Genomic DNA, 22,399 nt, shown 5'->3' on the forward strand with positions numbered 1-22,399 from the left:
CAGGCTCTTATCCTGGCCTCGGAGGCCCCAGTACCGGCCTTGCCTCACGGCAGGCTCCGATGCCGGCCTCGCTGGCCCCAGCACCGGCCTAACCCCTCGGCATGCTCCGATCCCGGCCTCGGAGGCCCCAGCACTGGTCATGCCTCACGGCAGGCTCCGCTGCCGGCCTCGTTGGCCCCAGCACCGGCCTAACCCCTCGGCAAGCTCTTATCCTGGCCTTGGAGGCCCCAGTACCGGCCTTGCCTCACGGCAGGCTCCGATGCCGGCCTCGCTGGCCCCAGCACCGGCCTAACCCCTCGGCAGGCTCTTATCCTGGCCTCGAGGCCCCAGTACCGGCCTTGCCTCAAGGCAGGCTCCAATGCCGGCCTCGCTGGCCCCAGCACCGGCCTAACCCCTCGGCAGGCTCCGATCCCGTCTCGGAGGCCCCAGCACTGGCCATGCCTCAAGGCAGGCTTCGATGCCGGCCTCTCTGGCCCCAGCACCAGCCTAACCCCTCGGCAGGCTCTTATCCTGGCCTCGGAGGCCCCAGTACCGGCCTTGCCTCACGGCAGGCTCCGATGCCGGCCTTGGTGGCCCCAGCACCGGCCTAACCCCTCAGCAGGCTCTTATCCTGGCCTCGGAGGCCCCAGTACCGGCCTTGCCTCACGGCAGGCTCCGCTGCCGGCCTCGCTGGCCCCAGCACCGGCCTAACCCCTTGGCATGCTCTGATCCCGGCCTCGGAGGCCCCAGCACTGGTCATGCCTCACGGCAGGCTCCGCTGCCGGCCTCGTTGGCCCCAGCACCGGCCTAACCCCTCGGCAAGCTCTTATCCTGGCCTCGAGGCCCCAGTACCGGCCTTGCCTCAAGGCAGGCTCCGATGCCGGCCTCACTGGCCCCAGCAGCGGCCTAACCCCTCGGCAGGCTCCGATCCCGGCCTCTGAGGCCCCAGTACCGGCCTTGCCTCAAGGCAGGCTCCGATGCCGGCCTCGCTGGCCCCAGCACCGGCCTAACCCCTCGGCAGGCTCAGATCCCGGCCTCGGAGACCCCAGCACTGGTCATGCCTCAAGGCAGGCTCCGCTGCCGGCCTCGTTGGCCCCAGCACCGGCCTAACCCCTCGGCAAGCTCTTATCCTGGCCTTGGAGGCCCCAGTACCGGCCTTGCCTCACGGCAGGCTCCGATGCCGGCCTCGCTGGCCCCAGCACTGGCGTAACCCCTCGGCAGGCTCTTATCCTGGCCTCGAGGCCCCAGTACCGGCCTTGCCTCAAGGCAGGCTCCGATGCCGGCCTCGCTGGCCCCATCACTGGCCTAACCTTCGGCAGGCTCTTATCCTGGCCTCGGAGGCCCCAGTACCGGCCTTGCCTCACGGCAGGCTCCGATGCCGGCCTCACTGGCCCCAGCACCGGCCTAACCCCTTGGCAGGCTCTTATCCCGGCCTCGGAGGTCCCAGTACCGTCCTTGCCTCATCGCAGGCTCCGATGCCGGCCTCGCTGGCCCCAGCACCGGCCTAACCCCTTGGCAGGCTCCGATCCCGGATTTGGAGGCCCCAGCACTGGCTTTGCATCAAGGCAGGCTCCGATGCCGGCCTCGCTTGCCCCAGCACCGGCCTAACCCCTCAGCAGGCTCTTATCCTGGCCTCGGAGGCCCCAGTACCGGCCTTGCCTCACGGCAGACTCCGATGCCGGCCTCGCTGGCCCCAGCACCGGCCAAACCCCTCGGCAGGCTCCGATCCCGGCCTCAGAGGCCCCAGCTCTGGTCATGCCTCAAGGCAGGCTCCGATGCCGGCCTCGCTGGCCCCTGCACCGGCCTAACCCCTCAGCAGGCTCTTATTCTGGCCTCGGAGGCCCCAGTACCGGCCTTGCCTCACGGCAGGCTCCGATGCCGGCCTCGCTGGCCCCAGCACCGGCCTAACCCCTCGGCAGGCTCTTATCCTGGCCTCGAGGCGCCAGTACCGGCCTTGCCTCAAGGCAGGCTCCGATGCCGGCGTCGCTGGCCCCAGCACCGGCCTAACCCCTCGGCATGCTCCGATCCCGGCCTCGGAGGCCCCAGCACTGGTCATGCCTCACGGCAGGCTCCGCCGCCGGCCTCGTTGGCCCCAGCTCCGGCCTAACCCCTCGGCAAGCTCTTATCCTGGCCTAGTGGCCCCAGTACCGGCCTTGCCTCACGGCAGGCTCCGATGCCGGCCTCGCTGGCCCCAGCACCGCCCTAACCCCTCGGCAGGCTCTTATCCTGGCCTCGGAGGCCCCAGTACCGGCCTTGCCTCACGGCAGGCTCCGCTGCCGGCCTCGCTGGCCCCAGCACCGGCCTAACCCCTCGGCCGGCTCCGATCCCGGCCTCGGAGGCCCCAGCACTGGTCATGCCTCAAGGCAGGCTCCGATGCCGGCCTCTCTGGCCCCAGCACCGGCCTAATCCCTCGGCAGGCTCTTATCCTGGCCTCGGAGGCCCCAGTACCGGCCTTGCCTCAAGGCAGGCTCCGATGCCGGCCTTGGTGGCCCCTGCACCGGCCTAACCCCTCGGCAGGCTCTTATCCTGGCCTCGGAGGCCCCAGTACCGGCCTTGCCTCACGGCAGGCTCCGCTGCCGGCCTCGCTGGCCCCAGCACCGGCCTAACCCCTCGGCCGGCTCCGATCCCGGTCTCGGAGGCCCCAGCACTGGTCATGCCTCAAGGCAGGCTCCGCTGCCGGCCTCGCTGGCCCCAGCACCGGCCTAACCCCTCGGCAGGCTCTTATCCTGGCCTCGGAGGCCCCAGTACCGGCCTTGCCTCACGGCAGGCTCCGCTGCCGGCCTTGGTGGCCCCAGCACCGGCCTAACCCCTCGGCAAGCTCTTATCCTGGCCTCGGAGGCCCCAGTACCGGCCTTGCCTCACGGCAGGCTCCGCTGCCGGCCTCGCTGGCCCCAGCACCGGCCTAACCCCTCGGCCGGCTCCGATCCCGGCCTCGGAGGCCCCAGCACTGGTCATGCCTCAAGGCAGGCTCCGATGCCGGCCTCTCTGGCCCCAGCACCAGCCTAACCCCTCGGCAGGCTCTTATCCTGGCCTTGGAGGCCCCAGTACCGGCCTTGCCTCATGGCAGGCTCCGATGCCGGCCTCACTGGCCCCAGCACCGGCCTAACCCCTCGGCAGGCTCCGATGCCGGCCTCGCTGGACCCAGCACCGGCCTAACCCCTTGGCAGGCTCTTATCTCGGCCTCGGAGGTCCCAGTACCGGCCTTGCCTCATGGCAGGCTCCGATGCCGGCCTCGCTGGCCCCAGCACCGGCCTAACCCCTTGGCAGGCTCCGATCCCGGATTTGGAGGCCCCAGCACTGGCTTTGCATCAAGGCAGGCTCCGATGCCGGCCTCGCTGGCCCCAGCACCGGCCTAACCCCTCAGCAGGCTCTTATCCTGGCCTCGGAGGCCCCAGTACCGGCCTTGCCTCACGGCAGACTCCGATGCCGGCCTCGCTGGCCCCAGCACTGGCCTAACCCCTCGGCAGGCTCCGATGCCGGCCTCGCTGGCCCCAGCACTGGCCTAACCCCTTGTCAGGCTCTTATCCCGGCCTCGGAGGTCCCAGTACCGGCCTTGCCTCATGGCAGGCTCCGATGCCGGCCTCGCTAGCCCCAGCACCAGCCTAACCCCTCGGCAGGCTCTTATCCTGGCCTCGGAGGCCCCAGTACCGCCTTGCCTCAAGGCAGGCTCCGATGCCGGCCTTGGTGGCCCCAGCACCGGCCTAACCCCTCGGCAGGCTCTTATCCTGGCCTCGGAGGCCCAAGTACCGGCCTTGCCTCATGGCAGGCTCTGATGCCAGCCTCGCTGGCCCCAGCACCGGCCTAACCCCTCAGCAGGCTCCGGTCCCGTCCTCGGGGGCCCCAACACTGGCCTTGCCTCACGGCAGGCTCCGATGCCAGCCTCGCTGACCCCAGCACCGGCCTAACCCCTCAGCAAGTTCCGGACCCGACCTCGGAGGCCCTAGCACAAGCCTTGCATCATGGCAGGCTCCAATGCCGGCCTCGCTGGCCCCAGCATTGGTCTAACCCCTCTGCAGGTTCCAATCCCGGCCACGGAGGCCTCAGTAGTGGCCTTGCCTCACAGCAAGCTCCGATGTCGGCCACTGGCCCCGGCGCCCGCCTAACCCCTCAGCAGGTTCCAATCACTGTCTCTGTGGTTATTATTTCAAAGGTTCCAGTTGTAATGTATCAGATCTCTGCCTCCCCCGAATATTGGCCACTGGCATTGCCACTGCCTCCACCGTTTCAAATCCTTCTCAGGCTCTTTTTCCACTCTGAATGTTGTCCAGTGTTCCGAAGCATGCGTGATGGTAGCATTCGACATTTGGTGTAATTTCTCCAAAAAAATAAAGTTGGTAAGATCCGGTTTCTGCTTCTCCTGAATACAAGTCTCCACCACCATAGCGAAGAACTCTTTCAACACCGCATTTCTCCTTGGTCTCCGCTAAACTCTTTCCTTATATGTGATGTCTGAGATTCTTAACAATATAGAGAAATAGCAGTCCTCTTTCACGGCGAATTTTTCCATAAGTTCCAGTGCATTTAGATAAGTTTTTTCTGCATCTCCAGTGTCCTGGCATCCATGACGGCTTTCTTACCACCTCTCCGATGTTTTTCTTTATCTTTTTCTGTTCTGGGCCCGGTTTCTCCAGGGGTCTGACGTGCTACTCGCAGTTCGGCCGGGACCCAGAGTCCCGCGATCCGGGCCCCAGCTGGCGTGCCCTGTGCTCGACCCCCGCCCAGAACCCAGCATCTTACTGGGCCTGGTTTCTCCAGGGGTCTGGCTTGCTATGCGCAGTTCGGCTGGGGCCCAGAGTCCCGCGACCTGGGCCCCATCTGGCGTGCCCCGCCCGCGACCCCCGCCCAGAACCCAGCGTCTTACTGGGCCTGGTTTCTCCAGGGGTCTGGCGTGCTACTCGCAGTTCTGCCTGGGGCCCAGAGTCCCGCGACCCGGGCCCCATCTGGCGTGCCCAGCCCGCGACCCCCGCCCAGAACCCAGCGTCTTACTGGGCCTGGTTTCTCCAGGGGTCTGGTGTGCTCTGCGCAGTTCGGCCGGGGCCCAGAGTCCCGCGACCCGGGCCCCATCTGGCGTGCCCAGCCCGCGACCCCCACCCAGAACCCAGCGTCTTACTGGGTCCGGTTTCTCCAGGGGTCTGGCGTGCTACTCGCAGTTCTGCCTGGGGCCCAGAGTCCCGCGACCCGGGCCCCATCTGGCGTGCCCAGCCCGCGACCCCCGCCCAGAACCCAGCGTCTTACTGGGCCTGGTTTCTCCAGGGGTCTGGCGTGCTACTCGCAGTTCTGCCTGGGGCCCAGAGTCCCGCGACCCGGGCCCCATCTGGCGTGCCCAGCCCGCGACCCCCGCCCAGAACCCAGCGTCTTACTGGGTCCGGTTTCTCCAGGGGTCTGGCGTGCTACTCGCAGTTCTGCCTGGGGCCCAGAGTCCCGCGACCCGGGCCCCATCTGGCGTGCCCAGCCCGCGACCCCCGCCCAGAACCCAGCGTCTTACTGGGCCTGGTTTCTCCAGGGGTCTGGTGTGCTATGCGCAGTTCGGCCGGGGCCCAGAGTCCCGGGACCCGGGCCCCATCTGGCGTGCCCCGCCCGCGACCCCCGCCCAGAACCCAGCGTCTTACTGGGCCTGGTTTCTCCAGGGGTCTGGCTTGCTATGCCTGACCATTCTTTAGGAAGAAAAAAAATTTCTGAAAGATATAAATATATTAGAAATAAAGCATATATTACTATATACCAGGAATTATACTGAGTAAATAGTATCTATAAAGTGTAATCAAATTATTAATTCAACTCTACAAGAAAATATTCTCTCTCATTCTCTCTCTCTTTTTTTTTTTTTTTTTTTTTTGCAGTGCTGGGGATGGAACCCAGGTGCATTCTACCTCCGAGATACATCCCTGGCCCTATTTTTTTAATTCTTTATTTTGAAACAGGATCTCACTGAGTTGCAAAGGGTCTCACTAAGTAGCTGAAGCTGTCCATGACCCGCCATCCTCCTGTCTCAGCTTTCTAAATACTGAGATACAAGCATGTGCCACCACGCCCGCCTATTTTCTTACTTTTAAATGAAAAAATTAAATCCAAAGATTTTCATTCAGTGAAGACGAGGTCACATAGGGGACCAGAACTTTCATTTTTGCAGTTTTACATGATAAAAGTTTGAAACCATCACTATGTTATTCCTATATGAAAAATGATGATTTCTCATCAGTTATGCTTGTGTAAACATTACTATTGATATTTTAAATAGATAGCAAGGGTATGGGGATGAGTTTGCCTTTGTGTTCTGCTCAAGTTGAGGAGTGAAGAGTGAGTTAATAATAAATGTCACAAAAGGCTCCTGTCTTAGTACTTGGGAGACCGAGACAGGAGGATCACAGTTTTGAGACCGACCTCAGCAACTTAGTGAGACTCTCAGCAACCTAGCAAGATCCTGTCTCAAAACAAAAAAATAAAAAGGGCTGGGTTATGGCTTGGAGGTAGAATGCCTCTGGGTTCAATCCCCAGTACCACATGCACGCACACACACACACACACACACACACACACACACACACACACACATACACACAATGGCAAAAAAGAAAAGGAGATATTAAAAAATCATTATTTAGGAAAATTTCAAGGAGATATATGATTATTCATAAAATCAATATTCATCATATTGATGTTATAAATAAGTTATGAAACAAAATAGGAATAAAATAGAAGTCAAATTATAGTTTAGAATGGTGTATATTTAAAAGATTAAATTAAGTGATTTGAACTTAAAGGTTATCAATTAGGAGGGAAATATATTTATTCTTAACAAATCCAGAATGTAGTAAGACTGCAATTCGTTTTTAAAATAACTGAAGTCACAGCAAATAGGGTTGTTAAGATATCACTCTAGGTTTTGTGATGAAGCAATCTGACAAATAAGGAAAATAATCATTTAAAGTTCTTTCTACTCAACAACACATATTAAGTCAACTTCCTAAAATTGTCTAGAAGACGTAAAGGAAAACAGGATTAGCGTTTCCCTAGACTAATATATCCATTGCTTTCAGATAAGACTACTAATAAATTTAAAGAGTAGAGTCTTGTGACCTAGAAGGAAAACGGGCAATACATATTGAGCAAGTTACTATCAGGTTTTAAACTAAAACACTGTACGTTCCTGAGAACCTCATCAGGCCCACTTTCAGTTAGGGTGTTTGATCCTCTCCATATTCGAGTGCCATATCAGTTGCAGAGAAATATCAGAAGCCTTGATTATTTTTCCTAGGTTCAAGGGGACCCTCAACATTTTTTCTACTGAAAACCACTGAGCCTTCATCACCTTTGTGTAGGAAACTTCCTTCCTCATGTCTTGTTCCAACTTTATTTTTTATATTATCATAATTTGCTTGTGGGTCAGACTTCATGTTCTGAAATGCAGCCTGTCTCACAACAGCATCCACACCCTCTTCACTCAGTTCTTTCTCAAGAAAGCTGCTGCTTTTAAGCACTGAGCTTCTGAGATCCTAAAAGAGTTATGGGTATGAAAAATTATCCATCTTATGAAGGATACATGAGTTACAGCTACACACACAGCTGAATCAAGGAGGATTTAGCCCTGGGATGGAAAGAACATTCAATAAATCAAAATTAATCAATGCAATTTATCATTTGAGCAGTACAAAGTAAAACTGAAATGATTGTTTCAATTGTTGCAGAAAAAGCATTTAACAAAGTCAAATATCTTTGTATGATTAAAAATACTCAATAAATATGCAATAGAAAGAAACTACTTCAATATGAGAAAGGTCACGTGTGTAATACCTAGAGGTAACACCATGCCAAACTGGAGAAACTGGAAGATTTTCATCTGAAATTTGGAATAAGCCCAATTCAATTTTATCACTTTTATTTATCATAATACTAGAAATACTAGCCATAAAAATTAAGCAATAGAAAGGGAAAAGGCATCAAAATAAATAAATAAAGAAGTAAAATGATCTGCCAGAAGACAACAAACTATGCATTCAGAAGACCCTAAACACATTCAGAAAACCCTAACAACAGCACAAAAATTATATTAGAACGATGTTTATATTAGAATGATTAGAAGTTATATTAGAACGATGATTATATTAGAATGATGTTTTAAAATATTTTAGGATGTAGAACTTAAATAAGCATGCAAAAATAAGTTAAATTACTATTCTACAGTGAACAAACCTAATAGAAAATTTTTAAAAATTACATTGAAAATTATGTCAAAGGAATAAAAATCTTAGGAATTAATAAAAGAGGTGAGAGATTTGTCTACTGAAATCTGCAAAACATTATGAAAAGAAATAAAATAAAAATGAAACAATATTCCATATTCATCATTTGGAAAACAATAATTTTAAGATGCTATACATGAAGATTCATGGATTCAGTGTAATCCCTATCAAAATTCCAATGAGATTTTTTTTCAAAAATAAAAAAATCTATCATGAAATTCATGTGAAATCTTAAGGAATGCTGAATAGGCAGTCAAAATGTAAAAGTAAATTTGGAGGTTTCACACTTTAAGATTTTATTTATTTTTTAAATTTTTATTGGTGCATTGTAGTTGTACATTTTGATGGAGTACAAGATGGTAGAGGCATACATGCACATATCACCCAATTAGCCCTTACCCAATTCCTGTCTCATTTCCTCCCCACTCCTTCCTTCTCATGTTTGAATTAGTTATTGATTTTGGTATGTTTTTTAATGTACATCTTGTACTTTAGGTAATTTTCCTTTTTCCTTTCCCAATACCCCTCAATTAGGTCACCTTATTTGCTCATCTGTAGTTTCTCCTTCATCTAGAGTTCCTCCTATGACTCATTTTCTCCCTAGCTTTCACTTATTAGGGAGAGCATCAATTTCTTATTTTTTGTGACTGACTAATCTCACTTAGCATAATGTTCTCTGGTTCCATCCATTTCTCTGTAAATGATGTAATTTTTTCTTATTTATGGCTGAGTAAAATTCCTTTGTATACATATCTCAGAGTTTTGTAATCCATTCATCTGTTGATAGACATTTTGGCTGATTCCATAGTTTGGCAATGGTGAATTGTGCAGCTATGAACATAGACATGCATGCATTAATTTGGTAGTATGGTTTTTATTATTTTGGGTAGATACCAGAAGTGGTATTGCTGGATCAAATGGTAAGTTTATTCTCATTCTTCTGAGGATTGTCCATGCTGTTTTCCAAAGTGGTCACACTAATTTGCAATCCCACCAACAATGTAGTTGTTTTCAGCAACAAAAATCATGCAGGAGGAATCACAATAACTACTTCAAAATATATTACAAAGCCATAGTAATAAAAAACAGCATGGTACTGGCACAAAAAGTACATACATAGACTAATGGAGCAGAATAGAAGATTCAGACACAAATCTGCACTTAAAACCAATTGACTTTTGACAAAGGGGCCAAAATAAAAATACACTGGAAAAAGAAAAGATAGCCTGTTCAACAAATGGTGCTGGAAAAACTGATTAAACATATGCAGAAAAATGGGAAAAATTCTCATTTTCTCATTCTTCACAAGAGTCAGTTCAAGATGGATGAAAGACTTGGAAGTTAGACCAGAGACCTTGAGGCTCCTTGAAAAGGGCATAGGTCTAACACTACAATGAATAGGCACAGGTAAAACCTTTCTCAAAAAGACCCCAAAGGCACAAGAAACTAAAAGATGGATCAATATGTGGGATTGCATGAAACTGAAAAGCTTCTGTATAGCAAAGCAAACTATCAAGAACCTCAACAGAGAGTCAACAGAATAGAAGAATTTTTGCCACCTACTCTTCGGATAGAGGACTATTATCCAGAATATACAGAGAACTCAAGAAACTCTACACTAAGAAAACAAATAACCCAATAAAAAAATGAGCAAATGAACTAAATAAACACTTCACAAAAGAAGATATTCAAATGGCCAATAAATGTATGAAAAAATGTTCAACATCATTAGCAATTAGGGAGATGCAAATCAAAACTACCCTGAGATTTCACCTAACTTCAACTAGACTAGCAATCATCTAAAACACAAATAACAACAAATGCTGGTGAGGATGTGGAGAAGTGAGAACACTTTAAGATTTTAGAATTTACTAAAGCTCTTGGCCATGGGTGCCATAGTGGTACCATCTTGCCTCACAGCAACCAACTTCAGGGAAAATCAGGAAAACATCCAAGTAAGCAGCTGCAGATATTGGAATTGTAAGTCATCAGTTCCACCTGCTCAAACATCAGCTATAACTTGAAGCAGCAGCAGCTGAGCTCACCATGCCCTCCAGAGATTCAGAGCAGTGCAAAACAACACCCAACGTCATAAGTGAAACTGTGGTTCCTGCAGGAGAATGCCCAGCCCAGCACAGTGCCACCAGGGACCTGTGCAGCCAAAATAAATGTCCTGGGTCTGAGACTTTGCAGTTTAACTTGTGAAGGAGGGGATAGAGCCTTCAACTTGCAGCAGTGGTGGCTGAGCTTGCCACACCCTCCAGATATCCAGAGTGGCACTCAATAACACTGTAAGTGAAGCCATGGTTCCCATGGGAGAACCAGCACAGCACTCACAGGGGCTTGTGCAGGCATGATAAACTCCTGGGGTCTGAGACTTTGTGGTTCACCCCAGAGATTATGGAGTTAGTATGTTGTTGGACATACCAGAGGCTCAGAAAGACTCAGACTCTGATCAGAGGGAAGTGTAGGGAGAGACCTATGTTTAACACTATACCCAAAGAGTAGGATATTGCTGTTTCAATCTCTTTGATTGTTATTGGTTGGTTTTAAGTGTTCTATATCTTCTTGACTCAGTTTAGGAAGGTTGTATTTATCTAGAAAGTTGTCAATTTCCTCCAGATTTTCCATTTTGTTGGAGTATAGTTTTTCAAAGTAGTTTCTGATAATCCTCTGGAATTCTACACTGTCAGTAGTAATATCTCCTTTTTCATCTCTTCTGTTCATAATTTGGGTTGATTCTCTCTCTTTTTTAGTTAGGTTGGCTAGTGGTTTGTCTATCTGTTAATTTTTTCAAGAAACTGGCTTTTGGTTTTGTTGATTTTCTGTATTTTTTTTATTCTCTACTCCGTTAATTTCTGCTCTGATTTTAATAATTTCCTGTCTTCTACTGGCTTTGGGGTTAGATTGTTCCTGTTTTTCCAGGGCTTTGAGATGTGTCATTAGGTTAATTATTTGATAATTTTCTCTTTTTCTTATGTGAGCAGTCAGTGCTATAAATTTTCCTCTTTTTTTTCTTTCTTTCCTTCTTTTTTTTTTTTTTTTTTTTTTGGTGGTACTGGGGTTCCTGGAAAACCTTCTACCTCCTGGCTACACTCCCAGACCTATTTTATTTTTATTTGGAAACAGGGTCTCTTAAGCCAGCGAGGCTGGCTTCGAACCAGCGCGATCCTCCTGTCTCTGCCTCCCAAGCGCGGGGATTACAAGCGTGAGCCACCACGCCCAGCTAATTTTCCTCTTAATACTGCCTTCGAAGTGTCCCAGAGGTTTTGATATGTTGTATCTTTATTTTTGTTTGTTTCTAGAAATTTGATTTTACCTCTTATGTCTTCTACATCCCCTTCTTCATTCAGAAGTGTGGTGTTCAGCCTCCAAATGTTCATGTGGTTTCTCTGGGTCTTTTTATAGTTGATTTCTTATTTCATTCCATAATGATCTGAAAAGACACAAGGAAGTATGTCACAATTTTTGAATTTGCTAGTGCTCACTTTGTGCCCAGGATGTGATCGATTTTGGAGAAGGTCCCGTGAGCAGCTGAGAAAAATGTGTATTCCGTTGTAGTTGGGTGAAATATTCTATATGTGTCCAACAGGTCCATTTGATTAATAGTGTTTCTTTAGTTCTGAGGCATCTTTACTGACCTTTTGTCTAGATCAGTCTAATGATGTGAGAGGGGTGTTGAAGTCTCCCAGTATTATTGTATTGGAATTTATGTATGTTTTAATGTCATATAGAGTTTGTTTTATGAAAGTGGTTGCTCCTATATTTGGGGCATAAGTGTTGATTATTGTTATTTCCTCTTGTTGGATTGTTCCTTTTACCAGTAAAAATTGACCTTCTTTGTCTCTTCTAATAAGCTTGGGCTTGAAGTCTAACTTGTCCAATATTATAGTTTGTACTCCTGCTTGCTTTAGAGTTCCATTGGCATAGATTACCTTGCTCTAGCCCTTAACCCTGTTTGTTTCTATCTTTACTTGTAAGGTGTGTTTCTTGCAAGCAGCAGATAGATGGGTTCTGTTTTTAATCCATTTTGCCAATTTATGTCTTTTTATTGGGGAGTTGAGGTCATTTACATTCAGTGTGATTATTGAGAGATGATTTTTAATTCCTAACATGTTAAGGTTTTATTTCAGTTTGAAATACTGAAATATTTTTTGCTTAGTTGTTTGCTGGATGAAAGTTCTTGTTTCTCTGGTTCTGGTGTGTATTACTTATTTCTTCTTTTTAGTTAATCTCTCTCTCTCTCTCTCTCTCTCTCTCTCTCTCTCTCTCTCTCTTGATCTTGATCTTGATCTTGATCTTGATCTGGGGATGGAGCCCAGGGGCATTTGACCTCTAAGCTACATCTCCTGCCCTATTTTTTTTATTCTTTATTTTGAAACAGGGTCTCACTGAGATGCCAAGGGCCTCACTAAGTAGCTGAGGCTGTTTGTGAACCATGATCCTCTGCTCTCAGCCTCCCAAATGCTGGGAGTACAAGTGTGTGCCACCACTTCCTGCTTGTAGTTAATCTCTGAGTATATCTCTAGTGCTGGTTTTGAAGACATAAATTCCTTCAGCTTCTGTTTGTCATGGAAGTTTCTTATTTTGCCATTTAATTTGAAAGATAATTTTGCTGGGTAGGAAATTTTTGGCTGGAAATTGTTTTCTTTCAGAGTTTGGAAAGTGTTACTCCAGGCCCTTCTGGCATTCATGGCTTGCTTTGGGAAGTCTGGAATGATTCTAATTGGTTTTCCTCTGAATGTCACTTGGCCTTTTGTTTTTGTTGCCTTTAATATTCTATCCTTGGCTTCCACATTGGTCATTTTGACTATTATGAGCTATGGGGAACATTTTATCAGATTTTGTCTAAAGGGAGTTCTGTACATTTCCTGAACCTGTGTATCGATCTCTTGCTCTATGTTTGGAAATTTTTCTGCTATTACTTCTTTGAAGAGATTGTTGATTCCTTTGGTTTCACCTTCTTTTCCCTCCTCTATGCCAATAATTCTTAGGTTAGCTCTCTTAAGATAGGCCCATATTTCTTCAATGTCCAGTGTTTGTTGATGAATTGTTTTCTTTATCTTATAAACTATGTGTTCGTTTTTTGAGTGATCAAGTTCTAGGAGCAAGATTCTATTCTCTATGTGGTTTAATCAATTGTTTATAGTTTGAATTGATGCTTTTACTTCAATGATTGCATCCTTTATTTCTTTCAGACTATCTCTAAATTCTTTTCTAAAATCCTGAATTATTTCTACAGTTACATTCCTGATTTGATCTTCTGGAAATCTCTGCATTTCTGGGCTATCAGAATATGTTATTGTGGGGTTGTGAGAGCTCTTTGCTCTGTTGTTGTTCCTCTTTCCCATGATTTCAGAAGTTTGTACCTGTTCCTTTTGGTAGATTTCTCTCAGTATCTAGGTGTCAGCTAGTATATTCCAGGGCAAGTTGTTTTAAACAGTGAAGGTTGAGTCAGGAGGGAAGTGAAGGAGTAAATGGAAGAACAGGGTAGGTCTCAGATAGGGTAGAATAATATGAATTATGAATTTGTTAAGGTAGTACATACTACAGATTTGAATGTAGTAGAATGCCAATGTAGTAGAATTCTAGTAACCAATGTATATTTTCTGGTATAGTGATATGAATTGGATTAAATACAGGAGTAGGGAGAGATAAAATAAAAGATAGAAGAGGAATAGAGAGGAAAGAGTAAACTTGTGCAAAGGAAGAAGTTTGGGAGAGGATTTGGTATGAGGGTTAAAAAACAACAAAAGCAAACAAACAAAGCAAAACAAAAATCCTAAAAACAAAACAAAAGAAAACCATAAAAACACCCACAAATACCCTCCAAAAAAAGAGAAAAAAAAAGCAATCAGGTATACAAACAAAAAAAGGACTGAAAAACCCAAACAATCTCAACAATAAATTGATGCGACTCTACAAGTAAATTCAGCAGTCCCTTTCTGTGTAGATACTGAGTGCTACTGGCACCTTTCCTTCTGTGAATCTGGTTCTCTGAGTCTTCTCAGTGTACGCAGATGGTCAATATCAATAGGGTTGGATTTAATATTGAGTGAAGGTCACCCTCCACACTTTCCACAGATTTGGAGTCTAGGTCTCTCCCTGCCTTTGTTGGTAGTGTTTGCCTCTGAGACCACACTCAATGTAGGAGTCTCAGTTCTACACAGCTAGGGCTAGGCTAGTCTGACTTCTCCCTGTTCATTACAATTGGGAGGTCTGTGGTGTTCCCAGAGATCCTACTCATTGGGTTTAGAATTAGGCATAAGATTCCCCCCACACTTTCCACTGATCTGAGCCTGAGTCTGTCTGAGCTTCTGATATGATCAACAGCAGATCACACTCCCACCTTCTCTGGGTTCTTTTCCAGTTCACCACGTCTTCACTTATTGTGCTCTGGATCTCTGGGGGGTGTGGTAATCTCTGCCACCACCACTCCTTCCCTGAATTGTATCACAAAGTCTCAGACCCAGGGAGTTAGTCACAGTTGCGCCAGACTCTGAGGGTGCCATGCTGGGGGCTTTCCTCAGGTAACTGCAACTAGAATGTATTAATTTCTGCCACCCCTCACTCCTGCTCTGCATTGAACCACTAGTTCTCAGAGTCAGGGAGTTTATCAAAGCTGGTTGAGTCCCTGAGGGTGAAACACTTGGATTTCTCCTGGAGGGGCTGTATTTTGCTTGCTATTGTAGTGGTGCTGGGCTGGAACTTTCACTGGAGCTTTCATGGGCATGGTGAACTCACCACTGCTTATTGGAATATGGCATCACTGCTACACTCTTGGCTGTGAGGCTGGAGTATCTGTCTGGTTTTGAGCTCTGCTTTGAACCCCTGGAGACCATGATGGGCTTGGCTGGTGAAAATTTTAGCTCGTCTTCTCGCTGAAAGAACTGCTGGATTATATCCTATTGGACTCCAACTGGTCACTTCAGCTCCTTTGCTTTTCTTCCCTGGAGTCTGGTTCTGTGAGGCAAGATGGCATTGGTGCGGGGGCCACCACCGCAGTGAACCAATTTATTTTCTGCTTCTCTGGTTGTTCTAATCTTCTTATTCTTCTGCCTCTTGTATTTATAGCTTTTAATTCTCTATTGATAGTATTTCCTGTCTCCGTATGGCATTATTTTTGGTGCTATGGAGATCGAGTGTCAGCAATACTCATAGGAGCTGTTTTACTTGGTCGCCATTTTCCCCTTACCCCTCCTTTGGTTTTATTTTAAATGTTGCCACTTACATAGAAGTTTTAAAACATGATAGATAGAAGCTGGCCCAGGTTGCCGGACTCTGGGCCCCAGGCAGAGTCGTGCGGGGCACGCCGGACCCCCGGAAGAACTGGGGCCTGGGTCTCAGACTCTGGGTCCCGGGCGGAGTCATGCAGGGCACTTGGACCTCCTGAGAAACGAGGGCCCAGGTCACAGGACCCTGGGCCCTGGGCGGGGTTGCGCGGAGCACGCCAGACCCCCCGGAGAATCCGGGGCCTGGGTCGCAAGGCTCTGGGCCCCAGGCAGGGGTCAGGTGGGGCACGCCAGATCCCTGGAAGAGCCGGGGCCTGGGTCGCAGTACTCTGGGCCCTGGGCAGAGTTGTGCGGGTCACGCTGGACCCCTAGAGAAACCGGGACCTGGGTCGCAAGGCCCTGGGCCCTGGGCAGGGGTTGCGCGGGGCACGCCAGAGCCCCGGAAGAACTGGGACCCAGGCCACAGTGCTACTTATCCCACAATCTCCTCAAACCACACATACTGTCCTCTCTTATTTAAAAAAAAAAAAAAGGAAAAGAAAAAGAAAAGAGAAAAGAAAAATATCGGAGAGGGGTCAAGAAGGCCGTTAATGATGCCAGGATACTGGAGATGCAGACTAAGCTTACCCAAATGAACTGGAACTTTTGGAAAATTTCCCTGTGAAGGAGGGCTGCTTCTTCTTTACATCCTTAAGAATCATGGACATCACCTGTTAGGAGAGAGTTTAGCGGAAACTTAGGAGGAAGGCAGTGTTGGAAGCAGTCACCGCAATGGCGGTGGAGACTTGTATTCAGGAGAGGCAGAAATCTGATCCTACCAAGCTTATTTTTTGGAGAAATTACACCAAATGTTGAATGCTACCGTCGTGCATGCTTAGAAACACTGGACAACATTCAGAGTGGAAAAAGAGCTTGGGAAAGATTTGCAATGGTGGAGGCAGTGGCAATGGCAGTGGCCAGTACTCAGGGGAGTCAGAGATCTGATGCATTACACCTGGAACTTTTGAAGTAATAACCCCAGAGGCAGAATGCTACCACCATGCACCCTCGACAACGTGGGACAAATGGCTGGGCAAAGAGGGTGCTTGGATTGGAGCCTGCTGAGGGGTGAGGCCGGCGAAGGGGACAGTAAAGCTGGGATTGGAGCCTGCCGTGAGGCAGGGCCGGTGCTGGGGCCAGCAAGGCCGGGATTGGAGCCTGCCGAGGAGTTAGGCCAATGCCAGAGCCAGCAGCCAGCATCGGACCCTGCCTTGAGGCAAGGCCACTACTGAGGACTCCGAGGCCAGGATCAGAGCCTGCCAAGGGGTTAGGCCGGTGTTGGGGCCAGCGAGGCTGGGATCGGAGCCTGCCATGAGGCAAGGCCGGTGCTGGGGACTCCGAGGCCGGGATTGGAGCCTCCTGAAGTGTTAGGCCAGTAGCAGGGTCAGCAAGGTCGGGATCAGAGCCTGTCGTGAGGCAAGGCCAGTGCTGGGGCCTCCGAGGCTGGGATCATAGCCTGCTGAGGGGTTAGGCCTGTGCCAGGGCCAGCGGCCGGCATCAGAGCCTGCTATGAGGCAAGGCCAATATAGAGACCTCCGAGGCTGGGATCGGAGCCTGCCGAGGGATTAGGCTGGTATCGGGGCCAGCAAGGCCAAGATAAGAGCCTGCCATAAGGCAAGGCCAGTGCTGGGGCCTCCAAGGCCGGAATTGGAGCCTGCCAAAGGGTTAGGCCGGTGCCTGGGTCAGCAAGGTCGGGATCGAAGCCTGCCATGAGGCATGGCCAGTGCTGGGTCCTCTGAGGCCAGGATCGGAGCCTGCCGAGGGGTTAGGCTGGTGCTGGGGCCTGCAGCCAGCATCGGAGCCTGACAGGAGGCAAGGCTGCTACTGAGGCTTCCGAGGCCAGGATAGAAGACTGCCGAGGTGTTAGGCTGGTGCCAGGGTCAGCAAGGCTGGGACAGAGCCTGCCTTGAGGCAAGACCGGTGCTGGGGTCTTTAAGGCCAGAATTGGAACCAGCCGAGGGTTTAAGCTGGTGCAGGGGCCAGCGAGGCCAGAATCGGGGCCTCCCATGAGGCAAGGCTGTTGCTGGAGCCAGCAAGGTCTGAATCAGTCCACCTGGTAGCCAGGCCACTACTGGGGCCGTCAAGAGTGGAATCAGTACTTGCAAGGTGGCATGCACAGAGAAATATCGCAGAAAATAAAAACCAGATGCTTCCCCTAATCAGCAATAACTAGGAGGAATGGGGTAACAGGAAGAGGTCGAGTTATAGAAAGGGCCCTATAGCAAAGCAATTAAGGTTACCAATCAGAAGGTATGGGATAGGGGAGGATGGAACCTCTTTAAAACACAAGAGGTATGTAAACAAATGTATCAAAGTTAATCACCAAACAAGCATGGGATCGAGGGAGGGAGAGGGAATGGGATGGGGACTGGATGAGGACTAATTGGATGATGTGTGCTTGTATATCCTCTCAAGTCTTATATTCCAATGTGATGTATGATTACAATGCACCAGTAAAAATAAATTAAAAAATGATAGATATAATTGTCTTCATTTTGCCTATATACTGCTGGATACTTGGGGCAGGAAAGTGGACAAAGGTTCTGCATAGTCATGGTGGTCCCAGGAAGATCGCCTCTAAGTCAATAAGAAATGAGCAAAATCCTGAAATAAAGTGCACTGGATTTGGTTGTTCTGGTGAGATTATCACAGTAGAAGTGGATATGAACTATATTTTATGAAATTAGTAAGACATTTCTGAGAAAAGGAGCAGGCAAGGGAAGACTCCAAAATAGATTCCAACTTTGATGGATATCTAATTGCTTGAGAACATTTGAATCTTTATAAAGTCTTTTAAAGGTGAAAAAATGAAGTGACAAAGGTCTTTCACAAAAATTTTTGAAGAAAATTCTTTCCCTATAATCTGGTAAAAAAATATTTTCATGGCTGTATAGCACTTGGATCAAAATACAAACAATGGGATACTTAGAAGGTTAGAGAAAAGGAATATTTGGTGAAAGTCTTTGTTAAGAGATAGTATGCTAAAGATGAAACAAATATATGTTCAAGAGATTTTGTATAGTTTACTACCTGGCCAATTAGTCCAAGTTTCCAAATAATTTTATTGTTTACAAATGTTTTTGTGTCTGCACATTCTTGTGGGGAAACTCAAATATAAGAATAGGAAGGAATAATATTTGTATCTTGAGGTGATAATTCAGTTTAAAAAAATAAATGAAACAAGTGAGAATGGAAGCAGGTAGACCTGGTAGGATGGCTGCTGTATTAAACATAAGGAAATGTTGGTGACTTGGTCTACAGAACAGCCAATATAAATTGAGATAAACTTCTATTTTTCAAAACAGATAAAGAGAAATAATTAAGATGACATCAATTTATTGATTAAATGAGGATGGAATAGTGATATAAATATTAACTATGAGGTCTAGTTTTAGGTTTAGTCCACCTGGATCAATGTGAATTTCATACAAGAAGAAGCAACATTTGCAGGGGAGGTGACCAATTCTCATAGACACACTTGTTTGAAATTTAAATATTAAAGCCAGGCATGGTGGCACACGCTTGTAATCCCTGTGCTTGGGAGGCAGAGACAGGAAGATTGTGCTGGTTCGAAGCCAACTGCACTGGCTTAAGAGACCCTGTTTCCAAATAAAAAATGTATAAAAATAGATCTGGGAGTGTAGCCCAGAGGTAGAAGGGTTTCTAGAAACCCCAGTACCACCAAAAAAAGAAAAGAAAAGAAATTTAAATATTAAATATAAAATAGGTATGCAGAAGACTGTTGTAGTATATGTGTGTTTGGGCCAGTGATATGTATTTGGGATTTTCAATTTATAATCATGTCACTAAATTCAATGAGTGTATTAAACTCTCATTCCCACTTGATTTCTTGGCTGCCTTAAAGATTTGTAAGAGATATTTTTGTGTGCATGTGGGTCTGGGGATGGAACCCAGGGGTATTCAATCTCCAAGCTACACCTCCTGCCCTATATTTTATTCTTTATTTTGAAACCAGGTCTCACTGTATTGCAGAGGGCCTCACTAAATAGCTGAGGCTGTCTGTGAACCGCGATTCTCTGGTCCCAGCATCCTGAATGCTGGGATTACAAGCGTGCGCCACCACGCCTGGCTACTGTAAGAGATCTTAAAGAACTTTGTTGGCACACTCACTTGGTTTTTGTGGTGCCACACACTCCATGTTTTCTTTCTACCTGTCTGATTACCCCTCTCTGATTCTTTGGTGAGCTCATCTCTCTCAGTGAAAATTACCCATGATAGTTAAATTTCCTCAGTCATTGGTTCTAGTTCCCCTTCCTTTATTCCCCCCTCATCCTTCCACCTCCCTGCCTTCCTATCTTTCAGTCCCTTCCTCCATCCTTCCGCCACTCAATTTTATCTACATTCATTATTTCAGCTAGATTCTTTTTTGGTGGTACTGGGGTTCCTGGAAGCCCTTCTACCTCCGGGCTACACTCCTAGACCTATTTTATATCTTTTATTTGGAAACAGGGTCTCTTAAGCCAACAAGGCAGGCTTCAAACCTGCGCGATCCTCCGCCTCCCAAGTGCTGGGATTACAAGCGTGCGCCACCACTCCCGGCTCTCTTTATGTTCTTATTCTCTAAGATCTTTGGGGAGTCCTCTAAATGAGTGAGGTCCTGATTCCACACTCTACAATCTTGTATTATTCAATGTTCCTTAGAAGTAGAGTGAACAAATCCACAGCTGCTTTATGAAGACCCCCTCAGGGTCCTTGGTAGAGCACAGGCACTCACCCCAACATTAGCCATTCTGGAAGCTTTGGGACTAACCTTCCTCTCTAGCTCCTTTGAATTGCTAGAATATTTATAACTTACGGTCAGATCACAATATTTTGTTATACTATATGCCTTTTGCACACTGGTCCTGACAAGAACAGAAACGCCACTGGGTAGCAGACTAACTTGGTTTATATCAGTAACACATGAGAATTTATTTTCTAGCATTGCTGGTCTCTGTCTCTCCAAAATACATTCCCTAAGTTTCTTGATAAATCAATTCATAGTTACCTTCTCCATCTAAAAATTTTTTCATGAAATGTTCTAAGTTTTCTGTTGCTTCTGGTAAATGAAACCAATTTGAAAAATGAAAATAAGAGACCATAACATCTTTAGGATTTCTGTAGATATAAAGAATCTGCAGGAAGAATTATGAAATAATTTAAACAACTCTTGGTTAATCATAAATGTTTTTAACACATACATAATGTTTTTTTCCTTAATGAATCATAATTATTTTCATTCAGTCTACTAGTCATGGAAATTTAGGATTTAGGTGGAATAGCAATATTTTTGCTATTATAATGTTTTTCAAATGATTTTATTTACATGACCTTTTAGATGTGTGACAGAATGTAGGCCAAATTTCTCAAAGTTAAATTATTTCTATTGACAGTTACTGAAAATTAATTTTTATAGAGGCTGCATTAATTGTGGTTCCATGAATATTACATAATAACTTATGTATACCCAAGGTAGTATTGGAGGAAAACAATAGCTACCCATGTAGAAGAAGCAAAAAAAAAAAAACATATTTCATATCACAATTAAAAACTCATTTATGAATGGATTAAGGATTTAAATATGTAAAAAATCCTTTATATAAAAATCACATTTCTGGTCTTAGAACAAGAAATAATTTCTTAAAGAAGAAAAAATATATTTAAAACAAAAATGATCAGTTCAACTATCTTAAAATTTAAAATGCTGTTACAATGTATCATAATGTTACAAAAAAAGCCACAAAATATGAGCAACAAATATAAGTAGCAATGCATTAGAACCCAGAAGCTGTATAAAGTAAATTAATAAAAAAGTTGGAGAAAAGATAATAATTCTCAGAATAAATAATAATAGTGATCAATAACCTATCAAAACATTTTTAATCTCATTAGTGAGTGTAGAGATGCAAATTAAGATTAGTTTGAGATACCATTTTATAACTACTACTTTGGCAAAAATTTATAAGTCTGATATTGAAGATTAATATCAAAATAAAAACATCCATGACTAATTTCAGCATATACCTACTTTCTTACAATATATACCATCACCCCATCAGGATGAACATCCTGGTTCTTGAGCTTTGCAGTTACATTCTTGAATATATATTCTAGAAAAGCTCATGAATATGCACACTGGGAACATATTCAAGAAAGTTTATAACAGCATATTCTAATAGCAAAATATTTGAGTAAACTAATTTTTTAAGGAATGGAAAGTTGATATTTGATAGAATTACTTATACAATTTCTAAATTACGCAGCTGTAAAAATAACATTGACAGTCAAGAATAAACAAAAGAACATGGCAAAATCCCAGCAAAAACAAAAATAAGGGACAACATAAAATTAAGTAAAATGTAAGGCCACACAACGTAACAGGACAATATATGATTTTTTGTGATGATAGAACAGAAAAAAATTTAGTTGAATCTGTAAATATTTTGATTTAGCAATATTATAGATTTTGAGAGATATTTATCTTTAGGCATAAGACTAAATAGGAATGCTATAACTAATTTACAAAAGTGATTTAAAAAATTTCTTGCATCTATATGTGTAGTAGTGCCCAACACGGAAAATTATCTCATTTTCTCATATAGTTGTAGAACATAAAAATTCTTAACAAATGCTAAAATTTGGAACTCTTAAAGCCCTAGTTCTTGGTGATAAGTAGCAATGAGAAATTTTAAAAAGACAATTCTTGCAAATAAAGAATCATCAAAATAATGGGAAACTATTAGAAAAGTAAAACTGAAATGACAAGTTATTTAGACATTGACAGAATTACATTCATAGCTTAAGAAGAATGTTCTCCATTTTAATTAATTAATTAATTTATTTATTTATTTATTTATTATGGTACTGAGGTGGAACCCAGGGGCTTTTCTACCTCTGAGCTATACTCCC

The 22,399-nt window shown here is 46.2% G+C and overlaps 1 pseudogene across 1 annotated transcript in view; it reads right to left on the reverse strand.

The window, feature by feature from the left end:
- LOC308266075 (amine sulfotransferase-like) overlaps positions 1–22,399 on the reverse strand; it is a 44,334-nt pseudogene that overhangs the window by 12,862 nt on the left and 9,073 nt on the right. The window contains exons 4-6 of the transcript in view: positions 20,499–20,625; positions 16,079–16,140; positions 7,275–7,472 (exon numbers count right to left, since the gene is read on the reverse strand). The product of the transcript in view is annotated as an amine sulfotransferase-like (transcript). The remainder of the gene's footprint in view (positions 1–7,274; positions 7,473–16,078; positions 16,141–20,498; positions 20,626–22,399) is intronic.

This window comes from Muscardinus avellanarius (assembly GCF_963383645.1).
Source record: "Muscardinus avellanarius genome assembly, chromosome: 8".
Taxonomy (NCBI): Eukaryota; Metazoa; Chordata; class Mammalia; order Rodentia; family Gliridae; genus Muscardinus; species Muscardinus avellanarius.